General features: G+C 47.4%; 1 long non-coding RNA gene and 1 pseudogene across 5 annotated transcripts in view; one reads left to right on the top strand and one right to left on the bottom strand.

Annotated features, from left to right (window-relative positions):
* LOC139229833 (zinc-binding protein A33-like) overlaps positions 1–13155 on the bottom strand; it is a 46775-nt pseudogene extending 33620 nt beyond the window's left edge.
* The window catches only part of LOC139229834 (uncharacterized), a 69031-nt gene that overhangs the window by 23280 nt on the left and 24988 nt on the right, over positions 1–20763 (top strand). For 3 of the 5 annotated variants that reach the window (XR_011587820.1, XR_011587821.1, XR_011587823.1), the window contains one exon: positions 9154–9399. The exons of the other annotated variants lie outside the window; for them this stretch is intronic. This is a non-coding gene — a long non-coding RNA (uncharacterized lncRNA). Of the gene's footprint in view, positions 1–9153; positions 9400–20763 lie in introns of those variants that run through there. 5 annotated transcript variants of the gene reach the window in all.

The following is a 20763-nucleotide window of genomic DNA, read 5'->3' on the forward strand; positions in this document are numbered from 1 at the left end:
TTGGCTCTAATGAACAAAATGTTGAATCATTGTGGGTGGAGATTAGAGATAGTAAGGGGAAAAAGTCACTGGTGGGTGTAGTTTATAGGCCCCCAAATAATAACTTCACGGTGGGGAGGGCAATAATCAAGGGAATAATGGAGGCATGTGAAAAAGGAACGGCAGTAATCATGGGGGATTTTAACCAACATATCGATTGGTCAAATCAAATCGCACTGCGTAGCCTGGAGGAGGAATTCATAGAATGCATACGGGATTGTTTCTTAGAACAGTAGGTTACAGAACCTACAAGGGAGTAAGCTATCTTAGATCTGGTCCTGTGTAATGAGGCAGGAATAATAAACTATCTCCTAGTAAAAGATCCTCTCGGAATGAGTGATCACAGTATGGTTGAATTTGTAATACAGATTGAGGATGAGGAAGTAGTGTCTCAAACGAGCGTACTATGCTTAAACAAAGGGGACTACAGTGGGATAAGGGAAAAGTTGGCTAAAGTAGACTGGAAACACAGACTAAATGGTGGCACAATTGAGGAACAGTGGAGGACTTTCAAGGAGCTCTTTCATAGTGCTCAACAAAAATATATTCCAGTGAAAAAGAAGGGCAGTAAGAGAAGGGATAACCAGCCGTGGATAACCAAGGAAATAAAGGAGAGTATCAAATTAAAAACCAATGCGTATAAGGTGGCCAAGGTTAGTGGGAAACTAGAAGATTGGGAACATTTTAAACGACAGCAAAGAATGACTAAGAAAGCAATAAAGAAAGGAAAGATTACGAAGGTAAACTTGCGCAAAACATAAAAACGGATAGTAAAAGCTTTTACAGATATATAAAATGGAAAAGAGTGACTAAAGTAAATGTTGGTCCCTTAGAAGATGAGAAGGGGGATTCAATAATGGGAAATGTAGAAATGGCTGAGACCGTAAACAATTATTTTGCTTCGGTCTTAACAGTGGAAGACACAAAAACCATGCCAAAAATTGCTGGTCACAGGAATGTGGGAAGGGAGGACCTTGAGACAATCACTATCACTACGTGGGTAGTGCTGGACAGGCTAATGAGACTCAAGGTAGACAAGTCCCCTGGTCCTGATGAAATGCATCCCAGGGTATTAAAAGAGATGGCGGAAGTTATAGCAGATGCATTCGTTATAATCTACCAAAATTCTCTGGACTCTAGGGAGGTGCCAGAGGATTGGAAAGCAGCTAATGTAACGCCTCTGTTTAAAAAAGGGGGCAGACAAAAGGCAGGTAACTATAGGCTGGTTAGTTTAACATCTGTAGTGGGGAAAATGCTTGAAACTATTAAGGAAGAAATAGCGGGACATCTAGATAGGAATAGTGCAATCAAGTAGATGCAGCATGGATTCATGAAGGGGAAATCATGTTTAACTAATTTACTGGAATCCTTTGAGGATATAACGAGCATGGTGGATAGAGGTATACCAATGGATGTGGTGGGTTTAGATTTTCAAAAGGCATTCGATAAGGTGCCACACAAAAGGTTACTGCAGAAGATAAGGGTACGCGGAATCATAGGAAATGTATTAGCATGGATAGAGAATTGGCTGGGGAACAGAAAGCAGAGAGTCGGGATAAATGGGTCCTTTTCGGGTTGGAAATCGGTGGTTAGTGGTGTGCCACAGGGATCGGTGCTGGGACCACAACTGTTTACAATATACATAGATGACCTGGAAGAGGGGACAGAGTGTAGTGTAACAAAATTTGCAGATGACACAAAGATTAGTGGGAAAGAGGGTTGTGTATAGGACACAGAAAGGCTGCAAAGAGATTTAGATAGGTTAAGCGAATGGGCTAAGGTTTGGCAGATGGAATACAATGTCGGAAAGTGTGAGGTCATCTACCTTGGGGGAAAAAAAAACAGTAAAAGGGAATATTATTTGAATGGGGAGAAATTACAACATGTTGCGGTGCAGAGGGACCTGGGGGTCCTTGTGCATGAATCCCAAAAAGTTAGTTTGCAGGTAATCAGGAAGGCAAATGGAATGTTGGCCTTCATTGCGAGAGAGATGGAGTACAAAAGCAGGGAGGTCCTTCTGCAACTGTATAGGGTATTGGTGAGGCCGCACCTGGAGTACTGCATGCAGTTTTGGTCACCTTACTTAAGGAAGGATATACTAGCTTTGGAGGGGGTACAGAGACGATTCACTAGGCTGATTCCGGAGATGAGGGGGTTACCTTATGATCATCAATGAGTAAAGACCCAGTCTACTCAATCTGAGTTCAGAAGGATGAGGGAGGATCTTACAGAAACATTTAAAATAATGAAAGGGATAGACAAGATAGAGGCAGAGAGGTTGTTTCCACTGGTCGGGGAGACTAGAACTAGGGGGCACAGCCTCAAAATACGGGGGAGCCAATTTAAAACCGAGTTGAGAAGGAATTTCTTCTCCCAGAGGGTTGTAAATCTGTGGAATTCTCTGCCCAAGGAAGCAGTTGAGGCTAGCTCATTGAATGTATTCAAGGTCACAGATAGATAGATTTTTTACCAATAACGGAATTAAGGGTTACGGGGAGCGGGCGGGTAAGTGGAGCTGAGTCCACGGCCAGATCAGCCATGATCTTGTTGAATGGCGGAGCAGGCTCGAGGGGCTAGATGGCCTACTCCTGTTCCTAATTCTTATGTTCTTATGTTCTCAGTAAGGCCATTGCAATAGCACAGGCGTTTATGTCCACCAGTGATAACACCAAACAAATCTCTTAGCACACAAGTGCTAGCAATGTTCATAAATTAACTGGAACTGTGTTTGCAAGCAGAAATGTACAGCGAAGAAACCATGAGTCTGCAACTGCCAGCAGGCCTCAGGTGACCCAGATGACGGAATCCGCAACAAAGGATGAATGCTCGGCAATTCACACCTTGTTGGCGTTGTGGAGGCTTCCATTCAGCCTATTCATGCCGCTTCAAAGGGTATGTTTGCAAGAGCTGTGGAACAATGGGGCACCCCCAACGAGCTTGCAGCTCTGCAAAACCTGCTAACCACCACGTGGCAGAGGAAGATCGGTCCATGGTGGATCAAAGCAATTTTGAGCCTCAGAGAGGAGGCAGATGCTGAAGTACATGGGGTGCACACATTTGACAATGTCCACCTATAATGCTAAACGTAAAATTGAATGGCTTACCCGTAGCCTTGGAACCGGACACTGGTGCAAGCCAATCCATCATGAATAAAAAGATGTTTGGAGAGACTGTGGTGCAACAAGGCACTCAGACCAGCCCTGAGGCCCATCCAAACGAAACTGAGAACATACACCAAAGAGCTTATCACTGTCCTGGGCAGCGCCATGGTAAAGGTCACCTACGAGGGCACGGTGCATGAACTGCCACTTTGGATTGTCCCAGGCGGTGGCCCCACACTGCTTGGAAGAAGCTGGCTGGGCAAAATCTGCTGGAACTGGGATGACATCCGAGCGCTATCACATGTCGATGAGGTCTCATGTACCCAAGTTGTGAACAAATTTCCTTCCCTTTTTGAGCCAGGCATTGGAAATTTTTACTGGGCGAAGGTGCAGATCCACTTGGTCCCAGAGGCACGACACATTCACCACAAGCCACGAGCGGTACCTCATGATGAGGGAGAGTGGAAATAGAGCTGGACCCAGGCTGCAACGCGAAGGCATCATCTCCCTAGTGGAATTCAGCAAGTGGGCCAGCCCGATTGTTCCAGTACTCAAAAGTGATCGTCGCAAATCCTGACCGTACTATTATAAAGTAACTATTAATCGTTTCTCGCTCCAGGACCAATACCCGCTACCTAAGGCAGACGACCTATTTGCAACGCTGGCAGGAGGCAAGCTCGACCTGACTTCGGCCTACATGAAGCAGGAGCTGGAGGAATCTTCATAGGGCCTCACCTGCATCAACATGCACAAGGGACTGTTCATCTACAACAGATGCCTGTTTCGAATTCGGTTGGCTGCAGCGATCTTCCAGAGAAACATGGAGAGCCTACTCACGTCGGTACCACGCACGGTGGTTTTACAGGACGACATATTGGTGACGGGTCGGGACACCGTTGAGCATCCACAAAACCTGGAGAAGGTCCTTCAATGACTGGATCGCTTAGCGCTGTGGCTGAAGAGGTGTTCATGGCAACAGAAGTGGAGTTTTTGGGGAGAAAGATCGCGGTGGACGGCATTTGGCCCACAGACGCCAAGACAGAGGCTATCAGGAACGTGCCAAGGCCACAGAACATTATGGAGCTGCGGTCGTTCCTGGGTCTCAACTATTTTGGTAACTTCCAACCGGGGTTAAGCACCCTCTTAGAGCCCCTACATGTGTTATTGCGTAAAGGTGAGAACTGGGTATGGGGAAAAAAAACAAGTAATTGCTTTTGAGAAAGCCAGAAACATTTTATGCTCCAACAAGCTGCTTGGATTGTATAACCTGTGTAAAAGACTTGTGCTAGCATGTGATGCGTCGTCATACGGAGTCGGGTGTGTATTACAACAAGCTAACGTTGTGAGGAAGTTGCAACCTGTCGCCTATGCCTCCAGGAGCTGGTCCAAGGCCGAGAGGGCCTACAGCACGATTGAGAAAGAGGCAATAGCGTGTGTGTTTGGGATAAAGAAAATGCATCAGTACCTGTTTGGCCTCAAATTTGAGCTGGAAACCGATCACAAGCCCCCCATATCCCTGTTCGCTGAAAACAAGGGGATAAATACTAATGCCTCAGCCCGCATACAAAGATGGGCACTCACGCTATCAGCGTATAACTATACCATCCGTCACAGGCCAGGCACTGAGAACTGTGCAGATGCTCTGTCGGCTACCATTGCCCACCACGGGGGTGGAAATGGCACAGCCTGCAAACTTGATGGTGGCGCAGCCTGCAGACTTGTTGATGGTCGTGGAAGCATTTGAAAATGATAAATCACCTGTCACGGTCCGCAAGATTAGAACTTGGACCAGCCAAGATCCTCTGCTGTCCCTCGTAAAAAAAAAAAACTCTGCACTGCATGGGAGCTGGGCCAGCATCCCCGTTGAAATGCAAGAGCTAATCAAGCCGTTCCAGCGGCGAAAGAACGAGCTGTCCATTCAGGCAGGTTGCTTGTGGTGGAGTAACCGCGTAGTGCGACCCAAAAAGGGCAGGGAGACGTTCATCTCGAATCTCCACAGCACACACCCGAGTATAGTAATGATGAAAGCGATAGCCAGAACCCACGTGTGGTGGCCCGGTATCAACTCTGACATCGAGTCCTGTGTACGGCAATGCAGCATGTGCGCTCAGTTGAGCAACGCGCCCATAGAGGCACCACTAAGTTTGTGGTCCTGGCCCTCCAGGTCATGGTCGAGGATCCATGTCGACTATGCGGGCTTGTTTCTTGGTAAAATGTTCCTGGTGGTGGTGAATGCTTTTTCAAAGTGGATTGAATGTGAAATAATGTCAGGAAGCACTGCCACCGCCACCATTGAAAGCCTGAGGGCCATGTTTGCCACCCACGGCCTTCCTGACATACTGGTCAGTGACAACGGGCCATGTTTAACCAGTGCCAAATTTAAAGAATTCATGACCCGCAATGGGATCAATCATGCCACCTCGGCCCCGTTTAAATCAGCCTCCAATGGGCAGGCAGAGCGCACAGTACAAACAATCAAACAGAGCCTTAAACGAGTCACACAAGGCTCACTCCAAACCCGTCTGTCCAGAGTACTGGTCAGCTACCGCAGGAGACCCCATTCGCTCACAGGGGTGCCCCCGGCTGAGCTACTCTTGAAAAGGACACTTAAAACCAGACTCTCGCTGGTTCACCCCAACCTGCATGATCAGGTAGAGAGCAGGCGGCAGCAGCAAAATGTAAACGATGGTCGCACCACTGTGTCACAGGAAATTGATCTGAATGACCCTGTGTATGTGTTAAACTATGGACATGGTCCCAAGTGGATCGTGGGCACGGTGATAGCTAAAGAAGGGAGTAGGGTGTTTGTAGTCAAACTAGACAATGGACAAATTTTCAGAAAGCACCTGGACCAAACGAGGCTGCGGTTCACAGACTGCCCTGAACAACCCACAGCAGACACCACCTTTTTCTTGCCTACAACACACACCGAAAGGAACAACACGCCGGACCAGGAAATCAAACCCATCACATCCAACAGCCCAGCAAGGCCAGGCTCACCCAGCAGCCCTGCAGGGCCAACAACACGCCAGCCCAGCGAGGGCACAGCCAACACACCAGAATTGACATTTGTACCGAGGCGGTCCACCAGGGAAAGAAAGGCTCCCAACTGCCTCACCTTGTAAATAGTTTTCACTTTGACTTTGGCGGGGAGTGATGTTGTGTATCTGTAAAGCATGAACTCCCATGTTCCGCCACCAGGGAGCGCATCCTCTGAAGTTCCAAGGGATCCCAGCATCCCTTGGGAGCACTGTATATAAGCCGGCCCCCAAGGCCTGTTCCTCACTCTGGAGTGTCTTAATAAAGTCTGAAGTCACTGTTACATTAATCTCCCTGTGTGCAGTCTCATCTGTGTTAGGAACACAATAGGTTCCTCGACGTATTGGTCTAGAAAACCATCCCTAATACACTCCAGGAAATCCATCTCCACCGCATTGTTACCAGTTTGGTTAGCCCAATCAATATGTACATTAAAGTCACCCATGATAACTGCTGTACCTTTATTGCATGCATCCCTTATTTCTTGTTTGATGCTGTCCCCAACCTTACTACTACTGTTTGGTGGTCTGTACACAAATCCCACTAGCGTTTTCTGCCCCTTGGTATTCCGCAGCTCCACCTATACCGATTTCACATCATCCAAGCTATAATGTCCTTTCTTACTATTGCATTAATTTCCTCTTTAACCAGCAATGCCACCCCGCCTCCTTTTCCTTTCTCTCTATCCTTCCTAAATGTTGAATACTCCTGGATGTTGAGTTCCCAGCCTTGGTCACCCAGGAGCCATGTCTCCGTGATGCCAATTACATCATACCCGTTAACTGCTATCTGAGCAGTTAATTTGTCCACCTTATTCCGAATACTCCTCGCATTGAGGCACAGAGCCTTCAGCCTTGTCTTTCTAAAACACTTTGCCCCTTTAGAATTTTGCTGTAATGTGGCCCTTTTTGCCTTAGGTTTCTCTGCCCTCCACTTTTACTTCTTTCTATCTTTTGCTTCTGCCCCCATTCTACTTCCCTCTGTCTCCCTGCATAGGTTCCCATCCACCTGCCGTATTAGTTTAACTCCTCCCCAACAGCACTAGCAAACCCTCCCCCAAAACCTGTTCCAATTTCCTAAGAATTTGAATCCCTCCCTGCTGCACCACTCCTCAAGCCATGTATTCATCTGAGCTATCCTGTGATTCCTACTCTGACTAGCACATGGCACTGGTAGCAATCCTGAGATTACTACTTTTGAGGTGCTACTTTTTAAATTTAGCTCCTAGCTCCCTAAATTCATCTTGTAGTACCTCATCCTTATTTTTACCTGTATCGTATTTCTATACAGATTTTACAGAACACTCAGTTTCCTCGCTCCTCAGGTATTAAATACAATAAAGGTGGAACACTATGTTCAGAATAAATCCACAGGACTATATCGTAAGCTCAAACTGTTGTGACCTTGGTCTCTTTATTCAGACTCCAGAGTGAGGAAGCAGCATGGTGAGTCACCTTTTATACCTGCTTGCCCCAGGGTGCACAGGTGACCCTTAGGTCTCCCAAAGGTGTGCACCCTGGTGGCAAGGTCTGCATACATACAGAACATCACTCCCCCTAAAGTCTTATTGTGCAAGTTATTTGCAAGTTGAGGCGATCTGGTGCCGGGTCGATTGCCTGAGTTGAAGTCTTGACATGGTGGGTTCGTCCTTGTGGTTAACAGCGAAGTTGATAGTGTTGATGGGTTGCTGGGGGCCAGGTCCTTACGGTGTGGTTCCTGGTTATCTGTCTTTCGCAGTTTGGTCTCGTCCCACTGCTTTACTCGTTAGCCCGGTACGTGGTTTCACAATCAAACACTCCGTTTTCATCACATATACTCCATTCCACCCACCCCCCCCCCCATCCCTTGGCTAATGCGGTGCTAGGGGCCCGACTGGGGTCCTGCACTTGGTCTACATCACTTATTCTGATGTCGTGCACTTATGGTGCATTCTCTGCTGATGGCATGTGGAAGGCTCGGTTCTGAGTGAGTGATTCAGTCTGGTGATTGCGTAACACCCAGGATAGCCGGGTCTGTAGGGAGTCTACCGTGGTACGCGTGGTGCTAGGTTTAGTGATTTGGGCGCTGACCCTGAGGTATCAGTTCCTTGGTGTAGGTGCGCAGCTTTGCCTGAATCGGGATCAGCTCAGGTCGCTTGACTTCGTCGCTCCACAGTCTCTCGAAAGCCTTCCGACTCATGACTGATTAGGCACGGGAGCGAGTCAGTTCCATGAAGACTGGAGTGCCGTTAAGTTAAACTTTTAACATTATCGGCGGGCTTTTGGTGGTGAAGGTGTGTATCCCATATACACTTCCTCTTCATCCTCAGGTTCAATTGCTTCTTCTGCTCGTTCATCGTGATACTCGCTGGATCAGTCGTCCTCTCCTAACTGCCAAGTCAGAGATAGTTTGTACATTCGCTGGAGGTGCCCAATTGTTCCACAGCCCTTGAATCGACATTGATAAGCTCTATGGCTGCTCCCGCAGTGCCAACATGGTGCTAATTGATACGCATTCACGCCCCACGGCGGACTTTGAGTCACTCTCGGCCTAAGTCTGGCCTCTGCAATCAGGTGGACCCTGCCCTTTGCCGTTCTGCCTGCTGCAAACATTATTTTGTGCACGGTGCTCGCCTGAGAGCTTCGATTCTGTAAAGATATCTGTTTTGTGTTATCACTCGTGGATATGAAGGCTTGGGCTATCGTGATGGCCTTGCTCAGATCTAGGGATTCAGTAGACAGCAGTTTGCGAAGGATGATCTCATGGCCAATTCCAAGCACGATAAAGTCCCACAACATTTCCCCCAAGGATCGTGCAAAGTCGCACTGCCCCGCAAGGCGTCTTAGGTCGGCGACAAAACTCGCCACGTTCTGGCCCTCGGAGCGACGGTGCATGTAAAAGCGGTACCTGGCCATCAGGATGCTCTCCTTTGGCTTGAGATGTTCCTCAGCAAGCGTATACAGCTCTGCGTAAGATTTGTCCGTTATTTTGACAGGTGCCAGCAAGTTTTTTTTAAAGGAGGCCATATACCGATGACCCACATACAGTGAGGAGAATCATCCTGCGTTTAGCCTTTTTCTCAGCCTTGTCCAATTCGTTGGCCACAAAGTACTGGTTGAGGCGCTCAATGAAGGCTTCGCAATCATCACCCTCAACAAATCTCTCAATACCAACGGCAACCATTACCCCGTGAAAGTTCATCATCCGTTACTCGTCGCCAATTTGTTATGTTCAGAATAAATCCACAGGACTGTTATAGTAAGCTCAAACTGTTGTGACCTTGGTCTCTTTATTCAGACTCTAGAGTGAGGAAGCAGCATGGTGAGTCACCTTTTATACCTGCTTGCCCCAGGGTGCACAGGTGACCCTTAGGTCTCCCACACGTGTGTTCCCTGGTGGCAAGTCTTACATTTGGGTAAGGTCTGCATACATACATAACACTTTGAAAACTGGCTCACCTTTTCTAGCTAAGCTCTTGAAACTAGCCGTTCCAGATTTTTAGTTCATGGACAGCTTCTCACTGCTGATGTGAGAACACAGCTCTCTGTGACTGGGAGAGAGAGAGAGAGAGAGAGAGAGAGAGACTTATTTGTCACCAGCCTTTTGTCTATGAGATGAGATGGAGAGTTCTGCCCACTAAACGTTATGATCCTGAGTGGAACACCCATCCTTTGACGTGGCATCAGCAGGCTTTGATGTGTTGGTTTTAGCTAAGCCCCCTGCTGAGCCTCAGGTATTGCACAAACTGATGTTCTCAGAATGGCAAGCATTGTTTGACATTGTACATAATGACCCTCCCACTGAACAGCAAATTAACATTTTAAGTGACTGTGGTTGCGAATAATTTATAGCTGCTGGCTTATTGTGAAGAAAACAAAGTGTTTGCAACCATGGGAGTTAATCCCTTATAAAGTGAATCAAACATTGTAGAAATATATGTTCAAACGTCAGTTGAAGCAACATCGGCACAAACCAAGTTTCAAAAGTAGCACTGTGGGAGTACCTTCACCACACGGACTGCAGCGGTTCAAGAAGGTGGCTCGCCATCACCACCTTCTCAAGGGCAATAAATGCTGGCCTTGCCAATGATACCCACATCCCATAAATGAGTGAAAACAAAATAGAAAAGTAGTGACCTTTCTGATTTCAACAGACCAACTTAACAGAAAATTACCAGAACATTCCCCCACATCCAAGTTCACGAGGCAGCTTTACCGTCTCCAGATCTAGTACAGAAACACTGTTCCCCATCTATCCTTCCAAAAACTGCGTCCCCTAACCACTGACTCCATCCCTCTACCAAGCATCAATCTGAGGGTGTACAAGATTGTTCTCAACCGAGGCGTCATATTTAACCATGAAATGATTTTATAGCCACATATCCACGGCATAACTAAAACTGTCTTTTTCCACCTCCCTAACATTGACCGTCTCCGCCCCTGCCTCAGCTCTTCTGCTGCTGAAACCCTCATTCATGTGTTTGTTACCTCTAGACTTGACTACTCCAGCTCACTCCTGGCTGGCCTCCCAACTTCTACACTAAGTAAACTTGAAGTCTTCCAAAACTCAGCAGCCCGTGTACCAACCCACACCCCTGTGCTTTCCTTCCACTGTCTGCATTTGGTTTCTGCATTCTCTCGGCGTGAGACTCAGGGTGCTCAAGGCCCTCCCGGATGCTGTTCCTCCACTGAGGGCGTTCTTGGGTCAGGGATTCCCAGGTGCCGGTGGGGATGTTGCACTTTATCAAGGAGGCTTTGAGGGTGTCCTTGAAATGTTTCCTCTGTCCACCTGGGGCTTGCTTGCCGTGTAGGAGTTCCAAGTAGAGTGCTTGCTTTGGGAGTCTCGTGCCGGGCATGTGAACAGTGTGGCCCACCCAACGGATCTGGTCGAGTGTGGTCAGTGCTGGGGAATTTGGCCTGATCGAGAACACTGACGTTGGTGAGTCTATCCTCCCAGTGGATTTGCAGGATCTTGCAGAGGCATCGCTGGTGGTATTTCTCCAGCGCTTTGAAGTGTCTATTCTATATGGTCCACGTCTGAGCCATATAGCAATTGGCGGCCACAGTGCGCGCGAGTGACAGGGGGCACCCGGGAAAGAAACGTGTAATCAAGTTAGGGTGAATGTTGCCGTGTATGTGTGTTGCATGTCATATTCCAACAGGAGACATTAAACAAGTTTTTGGGGACGAGTTTCGTGAACCCAGGACTCTTCCGGGGACACGGTATCACTTCCGGGGTCTGTTCCCGGAAAATGGGGACTCGTGGTCACTGTACTTTAACGTAGTAAAAAGTCTCGAGGCTCTTCACAGGAGCAATTATCAAACAAATTCTGAAACTGAGCCACAAAAGGAGATATTAGGAAAGGTGACCAAAAACTAGGTTTTATGAAGTGTGTTAAAGGAGGAGTGGTAGAGAGGCAGAGAGGTTTAGGGAGGGAATTCCAGAACTGAAAGCCTCGGCAGCTGAAAAGACAGCCACCAATGGTGGAGCGTAGGAAATTGGGGTTGCTCAAGAGACCAGAATTGGAGGAACGTGGAGATATCGAAGGGTTGTAGGGCTGGAGGAGGTTTCGGAGATGGTGGTGGGGGTGGCGGTGAGGACAGTGAGGGATTTGAACACAAGGATAAAAATTTTAAGTTCAAAGTGTTGCCGGACCACTCAATGTAGTCAAGGACTGAACATCTCCCAGCTCTCTGTCAGTGCAGGGTTACAGGCTGTGCTGTGCCCCACCTATAATGAAGGACACCTCACTCAAAACTACATTACTCTACACCTTGGGATCCCAAAACTCCAGGAAATGTCCTGGAGTCTCCAGGAATTAACAATTAATCTCCAAGACAGCTGTGAGCAAACCCGGGAGAAAAATAATTGGGGCACTTAAAACATGATGCATTATTTTCATTTTTCTTTCAACACTTGTTAATTAGCGATAAAAAAAAATTGGCGATGGAGAGAAGGCTGTTTGATTGACAGTCAAGACTCATCCAATCAGGTAATAAAGAGTCTGTTCACTTTACAATTGGCTGGGAAGGCGATGCTCGTGAGGATGGATATGCCGGGCAACCAATGGTGGGAATCTGGGGGTGGGGCTGTTAGCAGTGGGTGGTCATGTGATGCAACCTCCAGGTTTAATCCAACCGGAGTTGGCAACCTTCACTGCAGCAGTCATGTCAATACAGTCTGTAATGGGGAAAGTGTTACTGGGAGCTGCATTGTACAGCAATGTAAATACAGCCTGTAATGGGGAAAGTGTTACTGGGAGCTGCATTGTACAGCAGTGTAAATACAGCCTGTAATGGGGAAAGTGTTACTGGGAGCTGCATCATACAGCAGTATCAATAAAGTCTGTAACACAATATTAACAGGTCTTATCTGTCAGATTCTTCAGTTTCAAATGTGGCTGTTAAATTGAAAGTGAGCAAACAGGAGATCTGACCAAACGTTGTTCATTAACTTCAAACAACGCTAATTACAGCCCAATAATCACAGTGAGCGATGGAGACTGTCTCCTTACCTTGTACTTTAGAACTGCCTTCCGTATCGGCAGGAACCTGTGGTCTGAATGAGAATCTAAGCAACTGCCGCACATCAGAATCTCATCCTCCTCACAGAACAGCACCAGCTTCTCCCCGTGTCCCTCACAGTCCAGCACCAGCTTCTCCCCGTGTCCCTCACAGTCAGACCGCTCCTTCTCCGTGTCCCGGTCCAGCTGCCGCGCTTTCTCGGAGAGACTGGCCAACACCCGGTTACTGGTGTAGCTTCTCCGGGGGAGAACCAGCTGACATTCCGGGCAGGACACGGCCTTACGCTGTTTTCCCCAACACTTCTGGATACAGGATTTACAGAAGTTGTGCTCACAATCCAGTCGCACCGGCTCCACAAACAGAGACAGGCAGATGGAGCAGGTTAAATCCCCGGTCAGGGTGAAGACCTGTTTACTGACGGCCATCTCAGTCGTTGCTCCTTATTCTGTGCCTCGCTTTACTTTCAGTTTCATTTCCCTCAGTTTATTGTGAACTCACTTCACAATCTGTCCTTTTAAAAGGGATACTGTCATCTACTACAATGACTGGAAAATCTTTATTTCTTTGCATGTCAGACATATAAAACACAAACATTCTTGGGCATGGGGGGGGTGGTGGATTGAGTACACAAGTCTGGGGGGAGGGCTGGTTTTTGGACTGGGACCCATCCGTGACATAACCTTAAAATCAGAGCCAGGCCATTCAGGAGAGAAGTCAGAAAACACTTCTTCACACAAAGGATGGTAGAAGTGTGGAACACTCTCCCACGAACAGCAGTAGATACTAGCTCAATTAGTAATGAATCATTTTAAATCTGAGAGCGATAGATTTTTGAGAGACAAGTGTATAAAAGGACAGAGCCAAGGCAGGTGGATTGAGCTATGATACAGATCAGCCATGATTTCACTGAATGGCGGAGCAGACTTGAGGGGCTGAATGGCAGACTCCTATCCCTCTGTCCCTCAAAGACGAACAGAATTATATCTCCACCCTCCCCTGCTAGAAATTCCACCTTTACTGCAGCCCGGGGAAAGTACACCTTCTGGAAGTGAGCAGATATTTTTTTATTAATTCTGGGGATATGGGCCTCACTGGCAAGGCCGGCATTTATTGCTCATCCATAATTGATCTTGAGAATCACAGAATGGTTACAGCACAGGAGGCCGCCATTCGGCCCGTCGAGCCTATGCCGGCTCTCTGCAAGAGCACTTCAGCTAGCCCCATTCCCACTCACTTTTCCCGTAGCCCTGCAAATGTTTTTCCTTCCGATATTTATCCAATTCCCTTTTCAAAGCCATGATTGAATCTGCCTCCACCGCCCTTTCAGGCAGTGCATCCCAGATCCAAGCAACTCACTGCGTAAAAAAATTTTCCCTCATGTCGCCTTTGGTTCCTCTGCCAAACACTGTAAATCTCTGTCCTCTGGTTCGCGACCCTTCCACCAATGGGAACAGTTTCTCACTACTCTGGACCCCTCATGATTTTGAGCACTTCTATCAAATCTCCTTTCAAACTTCTTTGATTGTGGTGGTGGACTGCCTTCTTGAACAGTTACTGTCTGTGTGGTAAACATGCTCCCACAATGCAGAAATTTCCTCCAACTAAATATGGGGAAGACCAAAGCCAGTGTCTTTGGTCCCCGCCACAAGCTCGGTTCGCGAGCCCTCTCCCCGGCAATGGTCTGAGGCTGAACCAGATTGTTCGCAACCTTCGAGTCATATTTCACCCTCAGATGAGCTTCTGACTACATATCTGTACCATCACTAAGACCGCCTGTTTTCACCTCCATTCCTGCCTCAGCTCATCTGCTGCTGAAACCCTCATCCATGCCTCTAGACTTGACTATTCCAACGCACTCCTGGAAGGCCTCCCACGTTTTACCCTCCGTAAACCTGATATGATCTAAAACTCTGCTGCCCATGTCCTAGCTCACACCAAGTCTCTTTCACCCATCACCCCTGTGCTCGCTGAGCTACATTGGCGCCTGGTTAAAACTTGATTTTAAAATTCTCATCCTTTTTTTTCAAATCCCTCCATGGCCTCGCCCCTCCCTATCTCTAATCTCCAGCCCCACAAGCCCCCCCCCCACCCACCCCCCGTGATGTCTGCGCTCCTCTAATTCTGTCCTCCTGAGCATTCTTGATTATAATCACTCAACCACCAGTGGTCTTGCCTTCTGTTGCCGAGGCCCCAAGTTCTGGAACCCTGCCTAAAGCTCTCCACCTCTCTTTCCTCCTTCAAGACGTTCCTTAAAACATACCTCTTTGACCAAGCTTTTGGTCACCTGCCCTAATTTCTCCTTCTGTGGCTCAGTGTCAAATGTTTTGTCTCATAATACTCCGTGAAGCCCCCTGGGACATTTTACTACATTAAAGGTGCTTATGTAAATACAAGTTGTTGTTGTAGTTATTCCACCATTGGCGGCCGTTCCTTCAGCTGCCACGACCCCAAACTCTGGAATTCCCTCCCTAAACCTTTCAGCCGTGCTAGTCTCTAACTGGCTCTGCTCCTTTAAGACACTCCTTAAAATCAAGCTTTTGGTCATCTATCCTAATATCTCCTTTTATGTCTCTGTGCCACATTCTGTGTGATAACACTCCTGTGAAGCGCCTTGGGACGTTTTACAGCGTTAAAGGTGTTTTAGAACATAAGAAATAGGAGCAGGAGTAGGCCATATAGCCCTTCGAGTCTGCTCCACTATTTAGTACGATCATGGCTAATCCGATCATGGACTCAGGTCCACTTCCCTGCCCACTCCCCATAACCCCTTAGTCCCTTATCGGTTAAGAAACTGTCTTATCGCCATCTTAAAATTATTCAATGTCCCAGCTTCCACAGCTCTCTGAGTTAGCAAATTCCACAGATTTACAACCCTCTGAGAGAAGAAATGCCTCCTCATCTCAGTTTTAAATGGGCAGCCGCTTATTCTAAGATTATGCCCCCTAGTTCTAGTCTCCCCTATCTGTCAAAACATCCTCTATGCATCCACCTTGTCATGCCCCCTCATAATCTTATACATTTCGATAAGATCACCTCTCATTCTTCTGAATTCCAATGAGTAGAGGCTCAACCTTTGCTCATTAGTCAACTCCCTCATCTCTGGAATCAACCGAGTGAATCTTCTCTGAACTGCCTCCAAAGCAAGTATATCCTTTTGTCAATATGGAAACCAAAACTGAATGCAGTATTCCAGGTGTGGCCTCACTAATTCCCTGTATAACTATAGCAAGACATCCCTGCTTTTATACTCCATCCCCTTTGCAGTAAAGGCCAAGATTCCATTAGCCTTCCTGATCACTTGCTGTACCTGCATACCAACCTTTTATGTTTCATGCACCAGGACCCCCAGGTTCCGCTGTACTGCAGCACTTTGCAATTTTTCGCCATTTAAATAATAACTTGCCCTTCAATTTTTTCTGCCAAAGTGCATAACCTCACACTTTCCAACATTATACTCCCTCTGCCAAATTTTTGCCCACTCACTTAGCCTGTCTATCCCTTTTGCAGGTTTTTTGTGTCCTCCTCACACATTGCTTTTCCTCCCATCTTTGCATCGTCAGCAAACTTGGCTACGTTACACTCGGTCCCTTCATCCAAGTCGTTAATATAGATTGTAAATAGTTGGGGTCCCAGCACTGATCCCTGTGGCACTCCACTAGTTACTGATTGCCAACCCAACAATGAACCATTTATCCTGACTCTGTTTTCTGTTCGTTAGCCAATCCTCTATCCATGCTAATATATTACCCCCAACCCCGTGAACTTTTATCTTGTGCAGTAACCTTTTATGGCTGGAAGTCCAAATACACCACATCTCCTTTATCCACCCTGTTCGTTACATCCTCAAAGAATTGCACCAGATTTGACAAACATGACTTCCCCTTCATAAATCCATGCTGACTCTGCCTGACTGAATTATGTTTTTCCAAATGTCCTGCTACTGCTTCTTTAATAATGGACTCCAACATTTTCCCCAACCACAGATGTTAGGCTAACTGGTCCTGCTTTTTGTCTGCCTCTTTTTTTAAATAGGGATGTTACATTTGCAGTTTTCCAATCTGTTGGGATCTCCCTAGAATCCAGCGAATTTTGGTAAATTACAACCAATGCATCCACTATCCCTGCCGCTACTTCTCCTAGGATATAAGCCATCAGGTCCAAGCGATTTATCTGCCTTTACTCCCATTATGTTGCTGAGTACCCCTCCTTGGTGATTGTGATTGTGTTTAGTGGGGGGAGGAACTTTAGACCCTTGACTATCCACTGTTGGGATATTTTTAGTGTCCTCTCCCATAAAGACTGATACAAAATATTTGTTCAGAGTTTCTGCGATCTCCATGTTCCCCATCACTAATTCCCCGGTTTCGTCCTCTCGGGGACCAACATTTACTTTAGCTACTCTTTTCCTTTTTATATACCTGTAGAAACTCTTGCTATCTGTTTTTATATTTCTTGCTAGTTTACTTTCATAGTCTATCTTCCCTTAATCATTCTTTGCTGGCTTTTAAAAGCTTCCAAAACTTCTGTCCTCCCACTAGTTTTGGCCACTTGTATGCCCTTGTTTCTAATTGGATACCATCCTTTATTTCTTTAGTTAGCCACTGATGATTATCCTTTCTTTTACACCCTTTCCTCCTCACTGGAATATATTGAGAGTTATGAAATATCTCCTTAAGTGTACACTACTGTTCATCAACTGTCCTACACTTTAATCTATTTTTCCAGTCCATTTTAGCCAACCTCATACCTTTGTGGGTTCCTTTATTTAAGCTTAGTACGCTGGTTAGAGATCCAACTTTCTCGCCCTCCATCTGAATTTGAAATTCAACCATGCTATCACTCATTCCAAGGTGATCCTTTACTAGGAGATTTTTTATTAATCCCGTCTCATTACATAGGACCAGATCTATGATAGCCTGCCCCCTGGTTGGTTCCGTTACATATTGCTCAAGGAACCCGACACTTGTGCACTCTATGACCTCTTCCTCAAGGCTACCCAGACCAATTTGATTTGTCCAATCAATATGGAGGTTAAAATCACCCATGATTATTGCTGTTCCTTTTTTTTTACAAGCCCCCACTATTTCATGGTTTATACTCTGACCAACAGAGTTGCTACTGTTAGGGGGCCTATAGACTATGCCCACCAGTGACTGTTTCCCCTTATTATTCTTTTTTTCCACCCAAACTGTTTCAACGGGCCCAAGTTTCCACACGCGCCGAGAACGGCGCAGTCCCGACCTTGACGCCCGTTTTTCGCGCCACAAAGTGCGCCTAAAAAAATCCTCGGTATTCTCCACCTACTTACAGGTCCTCTGGCCCTCGGCGCAGCCAGCACGAGCTGTGGGGGAGCGGAGCCAGGTCCCTGCGCTGAAAACAGTGCCGGGACCTCTGCACATGCGCGCTACAGTCGGCACGCAAGTGCAGTAGCTCCAGGCGCCGAACTGTGTGGGAGGGGCCCGAAGCACGCAGCCCCTAGCCCTGGCTGAATGGCCTCACTGGGGCTGCGTGAATAAGGCTCCTCCCATGGCCAGCTCCTGCGCTCCCCCCCCCCCGACCAGACCCGACACCCGCTCCCCCCCCCCCGCCTCCGGACCAGACCCGACACCCGCTCCCCCCCACCCTGCCTCCGGACCAGACCCGACACCCGCTCCCCCTGCCTCCGGACCAGACCCACGCCCCCCCCCCCCCCCGACTGACCCGACTCGTGCTCCTGTTCCTGCTCCCCGCCCCCCCGACTGGACCCGACCCTACCCGCGCTCCTGTTCCCGCTCCCGGACTGGATCCGACCTGACCCCTCTCTTCCCCTCTCTTCTCTCTCTCTCTCTCTCTCTCTCTCTCTCCTTCCCCTTCCCCCGACCCGAACCGAACCTCCCCGACCCAACCCAACGCCACCTACCTGTAAATCTGGTGCTGGGGACGGGACCTGCCCGAAGTCTCGGGCGGTCCATTCAGCCTTCAGTCCCGAAAGGCCTGCCTGAAGCACTTTCACACAGGTAGGAAGATGGTTTATTTAATCTTTTCTTTGCTTATAAATGTTTATTCAGGTTGGATTTATTTGTATAATATTTGTATAAGTATAAATAAGGATTTATTATAGAATTTAATGACTTCCCTTCCCCCCCCTCACCTCGTTCTGGACGCCTAATTTGTAACCTGCACCTGATTTTTTAATGTGTAGAACAGGTTTTTTCAGTTCTACAAAAATCTTCACTTGCTCCATTCTACTTTAGTTTGAAGTACGTTTTCACTGTGGAAACTTTCAAATCAGGCGTCGGTGGCCGGACACGCCCCCTTTTGAAGAAAAAATTCTGTTCCAAAGTAGAACTGTTCTACCTGACTAGAACTGCAGAAAAAAAAAATGTGGAGAATTGCGATTTCTAAGATAGTCCATTCTCCACCAGTTGCTCCTAAAAATCAGGCGCAAATCACGTGGAAACTTGGGCCCAACATCTTCATCACTTGAGCCAATATCATTTCTCACTATTGCAGTGATTCCATCCTTTATCAACAGAGCTGCCCCACCTCCTTTTCCTTTCTTTCTGTCCTTCTGAATTGTCAAGTACCTCTGAATGTTTAGTTCCCAGTCTTGGTCACCTTGCAACCACATCTCTGTTATGGCTACCACATCATACCCATTTGTAACTATTTGTGCCAACAGCTCATCTAATTTGTTACGAATGCTACGTGCATTCAGATAAAGAGCTTTTAAATGTGTTTTCTTACCGTTTTCTCCTGTTATGGCCCCAGTTTCTGATACACTCTTATGTTTATAGAATCTGTCCCTTTCTGGTTTTCGTTTCCCCCAATGTTACCCTGCTCTAATGCCTTCACCTTGTTCTTTGAGCTTTTAGGTTTATGCTCACCTGAACCCTCCCCGCCCCCCCACCCCACTAATTAGCTTCAAGCGTTCTCTGCAGCCCTAGTTATTCGGTTCATCAGGACGCTAGCTGTAACCCTTTGTAACCTGCATCACACCTGTCCACCAGAGGGCCCACCTGTTGGAGTCCCAAGGTATCCCAGCATCCCTTGGGAGCACAGTATATAAGCAGGCCAACCTGCACTCTGGAATTGTCATATAGGTGCTAAGGTCACACTTGCTCATTACACACAGTACTCAGTCTAACCATTTATTATGAGTGTACCAATTGGCGATGAGGTAACGAACAACCGCGCGAAAATGCAAAGAACAGTCGGCATCCTGGAGAAGTTCTCAGAAGGGGATGATTGGGAGGCCTTCGTGGAGAGACTCGACCAATACTTTGTGGCCAACGAGCTAGAAGTGACCGAGAATGCCACCAAACGAAGGGTGACCCTCCTAACTCTTTGTGGGGCAACAACCTATGGCCTCATGAGGAATCTCCTGGCCCCAGCAAAACCAACAGAGAAATCCTATGAAGAATTGTGTACATAGGTCCGGGAGCACCTAAATCCTAAGGAAAGTGTTTTGATGGCGAGATATCGGTTCTACATGTGTCAACAATCGGAGGGCCAGGAAGTGGCGAGCTTTGTCGCCGAACTAAGGTACCTCGCAGGACATGAGTGTTTGAGGGATTCCGAGAACAAATGCTCAGACTTTTTCATACTGGGCATCGGACATGAGACAATCTTTCGTAAACTGTTGACTGTAGAAACTCCAAATTGGAGTAAAGCCATAACGATAGCCCAGGCATTTATGTCCACCAGCAACAACACTAAGCCGATTTCGCAGAACAAAGACGTTTTGGCCAGTACTGTGCATAAAATAATGTTGGTTTTGAGCAGAAATGTACAGGGCAGAACGTGCACGCCAGCTGCTGTGGCCCGACCTCAATTGACCCAGAGTCTGCCATCATCTGTTAATGCGAGGCAGTTAACACCCTGTTGGCGCTGCGGAAGTGATCATCGGCCCCATCAATGCCGCTTTAAGCACTATGCGTGCAATGGTTGCAAAACAATGGGACACCTCCAACGAATGTGCAGGTGAGCTGCAAATCACCACGTTGCAGAGGAAGATCGATCCACAGTGGATCAGACTGAATTGGAAACTCGTACTGAGGAGGCAAAAGTGTACGTAGTACACACGTTCGATAAAATGCCCA

This window comes from Pristiophorus japonicus, chromosome 19 (assembly GCF_044704955.1).
Source record: "Pristiophorus japonicus isolate sPriJap1 chromosome 19, sPriJap1.hap1, whole genome shotgun sequence".
Lineage (NCBI taxonomy): Eukaryota > Metazoa > Chordata > Chondrichthyes > Pristiophoridae > Pristiophorus > Pristiophorus japonicus.